Here is an 8,430-nt window from a genome sequence, read left to right on the forward strand (position 1 = left end):
GTGCTGAACAAAGCTCTCCACCAGGACTGTTCCCAGCAGAGGTGGCCTTGCTGTAGGCCCTCATTCAGCAGTGAGGTGGTGATTCCCCAACGCCATCTCTCCTGTCATGCTGTTGTCAGTTCCAACTCACGGTAGTCCCAGGTGACAGAACACAACTGTCCCGAAGGGCTTTCTAGACAGTAATCTTTCTGGGGGCAGGTTGTCAGTTGGGTTTGAAGTGCCAACTTTTCAGTTTAGCAACTGCTTCCCAAATTGCTGTAGAAAATCAACGGAAACCCCACTGTCCTTTAGGCGAGGTGAACTCATCCCAACCGTCCATTAGGAAGCAGACCTCATCCCCTCCCAAGGAGCAGACACAAAATGCTGACCTTTCGGTTCGCAGTCCAATACACTGTGCCACCAATCTCCTTCTATCAATCTAAACTGCTACCAACCATGAGCGAGAAGAGAGCAACCAGCACCACCTTCTTTGTACTAGGTCAACATTTCCCCACAGATTTGTATCATCACAAAGGGCTTGTGTACATCAGAGAGGCCACACACCAGTGGCCTTCCATATAACAGGGCCAAGTCAACATTACTACGTTCTCATAGGACTGTCACCCAGAAGAGAGAATTCTCTAAAATCTCCTGGCAGGAAGGTTAGGAGTCAGAGATGAGGAAGAATCACATTCTGACACCAAACAGCACACGATTCTGGCCCAGCTGGGGCACAAAGCGCCAACAATTCGGAGTAATGAGTGAGTGAAACACTGCATGGTGTCGGCCCAGGAAGCCTGGCCGAGGCGAGGGAGCTGGGCTGCTTCTGCGCAGAACACAAGCCCAGACAAGGCGACGGTGGCAGGACGGAGAGATGGCGTCCTCTGGCACAGTGTCCTTCTCTGTGCAGTTATCGGGGGTCTCTCTGATGTGCTGACAGGGAAGGGAATCAAGAACAAAACATGTTAGAGACTTCAGCACAGCAGCGGAATCGACAAGGCACGCATTTCAAGGGCCGAAGATGGAGAATTGTGGGGAGGATCTAAAAACAAGCAGCGTCAGTGTGGTGCATACATGACAGCAAAGAATGAAAATGGCTTTCTAAAGATCACTCTTCCATATTCAAACTAATTTTCAAGTCTTTGGGTGGTGCCACTGGTTCACAAATATGATTGGCTACTTAATGAAAGGTTGGAGGCTTGAGTGCAACCAGAAGAAAGGCCCCAAGCGCAGTGTCTGAGAGCCTGACACACCAGGCACCCAGAGTCCGCGTCCAGTCCACACCCCTGCCCCGGCCTGCCATTGGCCACGGCTTCCATGCACCTTCAGTCAAAGGGAAGGAAGACTCTGAGGCCTGCCTACCCCTGGAAGGTATGGGGCCTTCTCAGGCCCTTTGAAGGTGAAGGAGCTTCCTCCGCTGTGCCCCCGAGGAAATAGTTGCGCCCATTCACTCTGCTTTGACTTCAAAGTTTAAACTGAGTTGATGGCAGAGCCCAAAAGATGCTGTGGTCTCATTCCTTGGCTCTCAAGGGCAGGGGATCTCGCTCATTACTGATTATTAACCTTCTATTGATCCTGTCATGTGCTCACTCGAGCCTTAGAAAGCTAGTTTTAAAAATCAAATAAGATTCTGGATGGCATTTAGCACAGGCAGGGAAATCCAAACCGCCGCCAGAGGTGAGAGAAAGCATTCAATACCTCTGCAGACAGCGCTGTGAGTGGAAAATCGACCATCTAGAGGTAAACAGGCTCTGACTATCCTGAGTGGTATGTGTCTGTGAAACCCTTACAGAATGCAGCACAGTCAACGACTCCAACAGAAGTGCCTATCACAGTGACTCTTTCAGAAAGACTGTTCTTTGTGGCATAACTACTTTTGTTTGAAGAGTGGAAAATGAATGCCTAAAAAGTAATTTGGTAGGGCATCGAAGTGGGAGAGACACATTTTTGCGTTTACTGCTGGCCATTCTTCCTGCGTGCTTTCCTGCCATGATGATCAGGAGAGGGTGAACACACAGGATGGATAATGAGGGAAGATGTCAAAGAACGAACTGAAAATTGAAGCAATTTTTCTTCCTTATTTAGAAAACAACCCTTCTCTTTCCTACTCCCCAAAGTCCATCCAGCTAAACATTTTTTTTTTAAATAGACAAGAGCTTTTATTTCTACAAAACAGATCTTTGAGTAGAGTTTCCCTATCTTGTTGTGTTATTCTTGGGGTCCAAGTTTGAGAGAGGCTAACAGGGAAATATTTCCACCTCAAAACAGACACTAATCGGTGAGGAAAAGAACAGACAAAACATGTATTCCCAGGAAACAAGAGCCCCAGGAGAAGCAAATCCACAAAGCCTGTGGATTGGGGTTTGTCTGCCACTGCTCTTGTGTGCCCAGAACCCATTACACAAATCTGGGCCTAAAGTAGGCAGGCCCACTGATGCCATTCCGTTTTCATTACTTAACGGCAGAACTATGAGATTCTCTAGAGTAAAAACACTCCCATTGGTAGAAGGAATCACTAGGACTGGATGAATGATTGTTGTTATCATTAGTTGTCATGGAGTGAGCACCAACTAACAGAGCCCCCATGCACAACAGAAGGAAACCCATCTTCACAGTGGCTGGTGGCTCAAGTCCATTTTTGCAGCCACTGTGTATTTTGAACTATGGGAAGCCAAACTTTATACCAAATATTATATGAAAACCCTTGTTCAGGAATTGAAGGAATCACAGATTTATAAGTTAGGATTTCTCTTGTGGCAGATCCGAAAAAATGAGCTGTTTGTTCCCTGCAGACAGGAGACAGCAAGGGGCCCCCTAGAGAGGGACTGTTACTTCCTGAGCTGGAGTTCACCCTGAGACATCAAGGTAATCCTTAAGGGTAAACCAAATTCTTGCATTTGAGAAACCCTCCCTCCTGAGTCAAGCAGGTTTTCAATAGAAAGAGCTTGGCTCCATTTGCATTGAATTATCTTTGTGATTTATTTCCTGATAATTTTCAATAAAGATACAAAGAAGCTTGGCTTGGGGTCTTCAGTCAAGAACTGCTGGCCCCCTGTTTTATGCTCTCTGTTCTATCTCATTCCTGGCTTTTTGTCTCATTATTAATAATTATAAAATTATTCCATTCTTTGGGACCCTAGGTCTGCAACACTGAGTACCTTTCAACCTAGGAGACTCATCTGTATTGGACAATGTTCTGTTGTAATACATAGTATTTTTCACTGGCTAACTTCTTTTAGAAACAGATCACCAGGCCTTTCTTCCTGGTCTGTATAAGGACTGAAACTTGTCCACCCTGGGAGAGCCGTGCTGATATTTGAAATACCACTTGCATATCTTTCAGAGGCACAGGAATATATATACTGCCACACCAGGACGACAAACTGATACAAGTGATAGAATGTCTGATTGCCTTCTGCCATTAGAAACCAGAGGATAAACCCACCAGAGGAGAATGGACTGTTAGCTCAGAGTAAAAAGGGTGGCAGATGAGTTTACGGAAAGTGAGTAGACTGGCTTCTCTTAAGTCTCCCTCAGTGAAATACTCGATGAGGATAAGAACAGGTCGTACTCAAATGGCAGGGAACCGAATGAAACAGACACTGTGCACCCAATGCATAACGCATTCTCTGGCTGTGAAAGAAGTTGGAGGAGATCTAGGGCTGAACAAGAACCACCAGAGCAGTCATTTTGAACCTTCATTGAAAATACTGCAGTGTCCCTACCTACTCAAACAAATCCCCCAAGCTCAGGTTGCTTCTGATTCTTGGACTCGTCCAGCAGGTTACCAGGACTTAGGGGAAGACATTGTCTTATTTGGGATTTGAACTACAGACTTTTCAGTTAGCAGCCTAACAAATAACTCACTCTGTCAGCAGTGTCTCAATTGTCTACCTAACATACAATAACATGTGAGCTGTTTCTTCCGCTGCTGTTAAGAGTTAGAGCATGTATCCCTGCTGCTCTGGAGAATTGTGTCCAGCCTGGGGTGAGGCAGGATGCATGCTTCCGGAATTCAGCACATGGGCCTGCGTGGTGGGCACGGAGGGGGAAAGAGGTACAGTCTCTCACTGTGGGACTGTCCAGTTCTGAGAGACAGACCTCATAAATGAGCCCCGCTGCGGACAACCTTGGGCATCCATCCATCCTCTGAAACCTGACTGGGAAGAGTGTATATGTCAGTGTGTTTGGGGCACAGCAAGGGGTCAATGGTTGGTGCAGGGACAACAAAAGGGAAGGAGAGAAGAATCAAAAAGGAGGCCAAAAAGCATATGTCTTAGCAACCTAGCTCCAGTAATAGAATGCCATAAATGGATGGCTTCAACAACTGGAAGGTTTAAGAGGCTAGAAGTACAGAACCATCTTTGAGGAGAAGCTCTGTCAGTTTTTGAGAAGGCCATTTTTCTCCTAGGTGATTTTCATGTGGTTTGCCATCTCTTTCTCCTCATGTCTGTTCACCAGCATGCTTGTGTAATCTCTTTTATAAATCAAAAGAGATTGACATATTCTACAGTAATCTTGTCTTAGTATAATGAAAAACCGATTCCCAAATGAAACTGTTGTTGTTGTTAAGGGTTGTTGAGGCCATTGAGATCCTATAAACAGCATATCTGAAACTTGCCCTATCCTGCCATCCTCACCATCACCGACACACCTGAGTCCATTGTTACGGTCACCGTGTCAATCCATCTTGTTGTGGGTCTTTCTTACACTGAACCTCCACCTTTCCAAGCATAATGTCCTTCTCCAAGGACTGGCCTCTCCTAACAACATGGCCAAAGTATGTGAGACACATTTTCATTATCCTTACTTCCAAGGAGCATCCTGGCTTCACATTCTCCAAGACTTACCTGTTTATTCTCTTCATAGTCTATGGAATATTAATTGTCTTCTCTAACATCACAACTCAAAGGCATCAAATCTTCTGTTATCCTTAGTCACTATCTAACTTGCAGATGCATAGCAATTTATTGAGAAGATCATGGCTTGGATCAGATGCACCTTAGTCTCTTGGTCTTTAGTACTCTGGGGAGTTCTTGACAGCAGATTTCCCCAGTGTGACTCATCTTTTGATTTACTGACTGCTGGCACCAAGGGTGTTGATTATGGATCCAAGTAAAAGGAAATATTTGACAAATGCAATCTTTTCTCTGTCATGATGTTGCCTATTGGCCTAGTGGTGAGAATTTTTGTCTTCTTGATGTTCAGATATAATCCAAATGGAAAGGAGTGCTCCTTTACCTTCTGCAGCAAGCACTTCAACTCTGTCTCACTTCCAGCAAGGTTGTATCATCTATATAACACAAATTATTGATGAGTCTTCTTCCAATCCCAATGCCACATTCTTCTTATAGTCTAGCTTCTCAAATTATTTACTCAGCATAAAGACTGAATAAGCATAGAAAGAGAATATAATCCTGATCTCTTCTGATTTTGTATGCCATGTGGTGTTCCCTTGCTCTGTTCTGACAACAGCCTTTGGGTTGAGGTATAGGTTTTACATGAGCATAGTTAAGCATTCTGGGATTCCTATTCTCTTCTGTGTTAGCCATAGTTTGTTGTGACCGCACAGTCAAAGCCTTTTGCATAGTCAATAAAGCACAGATAGACATCCTTCTATTATTCTCTGCTTTTAGCCAAGATCAATCTAACATCAGCAATGACACCTCTGGTTATATGGCCTCTTCTAAATTCAGCTTGACTGTCTGGCAATTCCTTGTTGATCTACGGTTTTTAAATAGTCTTCATTGAGATTTTGCTTGCATTTTAGGAAGTAGCGTATGATCAAGAACTAATGGTAATAAAGGAAGAAACTCAAGCTGCACTGAAAGCATTGTAAAAAAATAAGTTCTCAAGAATTGGTGAAATATCAAGTGACATATTCGAACATATAGATGCAGCCCTGGACGTGCTCACTAGGCTGTGCCAAGAAATCCAGAGGACCACTACGTGGCCAACTGACTGAAAGAGATCCATTTTTATTCCAACTCCCAAAAAAGGGGATCCAACGAAAAGTGGAAATTGTCTGATACGATCACTAATACCATAATCTCAGGTGGGATTACAACCACAGGATTTAACCATAGAGGTCAGGATTTACAACATAGATTTGAGAGTACATAATTCAATCCATAACAATCACCGTGAGCCACTTGCCAGTTGTATCAGCTGCAGTCAGGATTTCAATTTTGACTCTGAGTGTGTAGGTAGGTCCTTTTATTTTAGCAGGGTTTTTGGTATGTGTGCTGTGCACAGAGGTCAAGGCAGAAGCTAGGGGAACCTCATTAATGAGGTTTTGGCAGTAATACAGGTGAGAGATCATGTGGGGAGTGGGAATGGTGAGTAGCAGTTGAACTCTGTGCTGAATTCAAGATACTTTAAAGATGGGGTTGATAGACGCTTATGACAGATTAGACGCGAGTGTGTAAAGAATAAAGAGAGAAGGCAAAGATGAACTAAACATTTGGTTTGACTGCATTAACCATTTGTACACTCAAGGACCCAAGAAGTGGCTTCTTTAGCTTTTAAATGTGTATAGGTAGCACACTCCCACATGTGATCAGGGTCAGGCCAAGGGTGAGGGAGGAGAGAGATGATGCCAACTGCAGGCTAGTAGTAACGAGTCCTTGACTGGAATGTCACATGGACGATATGGAGACATAAAAAAGGGTGCTATGTGGGCAAAGATCACTGGTGATTAATTTTATAAAACACAATGTATGAGAATAAAATGTATGAAACACTATGAATGAGGGAATGTGTGAAATACAATGTATATAAATGATGGGTAACTCAGTTACAAAAGGACAAGTACTGTGTAAAGACTGCTACTGAAGTAAAAGGAGGGTAACAGGGGAGATGGGTGGGCATGCAGTCCATTCTTTGGGCCAAGGTGGTAAAAATCTTGGTGCAGTGGACGACGTGGAACAAGTGCCTGAAGGCATTTATTGCAGGGATGCTGAAAGTGTGGGGAGAAAGGGAACTGTGGCAGAGGACAGCAAAGAGCCCAAGGCCGAGTCAGAGGCCAAGAAGAGTAAGACTGGAGCAAAGGAAAACGAAAAAGAGGCAGCTGGAGAGGTTCCAGTCTTTTATGTGGACCCTCCAGATCAGAAAACCTCACCGAGTGGTAAATCTGCCATACTTAAAATATGTTCCTGGAATGTGGATGGGCTTTGAGACTGGATTAAGAAGAAAAGTTTAGATTGGGTGAAGGAAGAAGCTCCAGATAGTCTGTGCCTCCAAGAAACCAAATGTTCAGAGTAAAAACTACCAGCTGCACTTCAGGACCTGCCTGGGCTATCTCATCAGTGCTTGTCAGCACCTTCGGACAAGGAAGGGCACAGTGGTGTGGGCCGACTCTCCTGTCAGCGCCCACTCAAAGTCTCGGGTTCTTTGCTCAGCAGACAGATCAGGATATGGTGAAAGGATGAAACCTCGATGCTCATTCTTCCTGATTTTAAGCCAGGTGCTATCTCCTTTCTCTGTCTGTACAATTACTTCTAGGTCTATGTGTACAATCCACATGAGCACAAGTAATAGGAAAAAGAAACAAAACAAAAACTCATTGTGACTGAGCTGGAACCAATTCATAGCTGACCCTTCAGCGGGCTTCTGGGGTTATAAATTACACGGAAGGAGATTTTCCTTCTTTCTCTCTCCAAGTCACGGGTGCCTTTGAACCATAAGTGAGTCAGAGCCTTTGCGTAAGTGGTCCAAGCCGCCTGAATTCCACTAAGGGATCTGGAATTCCCATTCTTCCCACTGTTATCCATTTCTTATTATGATAGACACAGTCAACGTGTTTGCATTGTCAATTAGGCACAAGTAAACACCCTTTGGTATTCTTTGCTTTCAGATAAAAGCCATCTGATATCAGCATTGATATCTTTATTATCCCCATTTCACTACCTCTTCTGAATCCAGCTTGAATTTATGTTCATTCCCTATGTATGTGCTACTCCAATAATTTTTTCATTATCTTCAGCAAAAGGTAGCCTGCATATGATGTTAATTATATTGTTTGCTAATTTGCACAATCTGTTGGATTATCATTTTTTTGGGGGGTGTGAGGGGTGGGGAAATGGGCTCAAATATAGATCTTTTCAAGTTGATGAACCAGGTAGCTGTCTTCCTTTTTTTTTTTTTTTTTCATAGACTAGTGAGCATATCTGGGGCATCTATTTGTTCAAACACTTCAGTTGGTATTCCTGAATATTATTCTTCAGTACCATTGCCTTTTGGTCACATGCTATTTCCTCAAATGGTTCAATGCCAACAAATTGCATTTGGTATACTGATGCTGTGTATTCTATCTATCTTCTTTTGCTATTTCCTGTGTCGTTCAATATTTACCCATGGAATCTTTCAATATTATAACTTGAGGCTTGAAACTTTTTTTCAGTTCTTTCAGCTGTTGAACAAATGCTGACCGTGTTCTTTCCTTTTGGATAT

The 8,430-nt window shown here is 43.7% G+C and overlaps 1 pseudogene; it reads left to right on the forward strand.

The window, feature by feature from the left end:
- Positions 1-6,837: 6,837 nt before the first annotated feature.
- Positions 6,838-7,401, forward strand: LOC102846139 (annotated as a pseudogene).
- Positions 7,402-8,430: the final 1,029 nt, after the last annotated feature.

Source organism: Elephantulus edwardii, unplaced genomic scaffold, assembly GCF_000299155.1.
Source record: "Elephantulus edwardii isolate Elephantulus edwardi_28Jun2011 unplaced genomic scaffold, EleEdw1.0 scaffold00115, whole genome shotgun sequence".
Classification (NCBI taxonomy): Eukaryota; Metazoa; Chordata; class Mammalia; order Macroscelidea; family Macroscelididae; genus Elephantulus; species Elephantulus edwardii.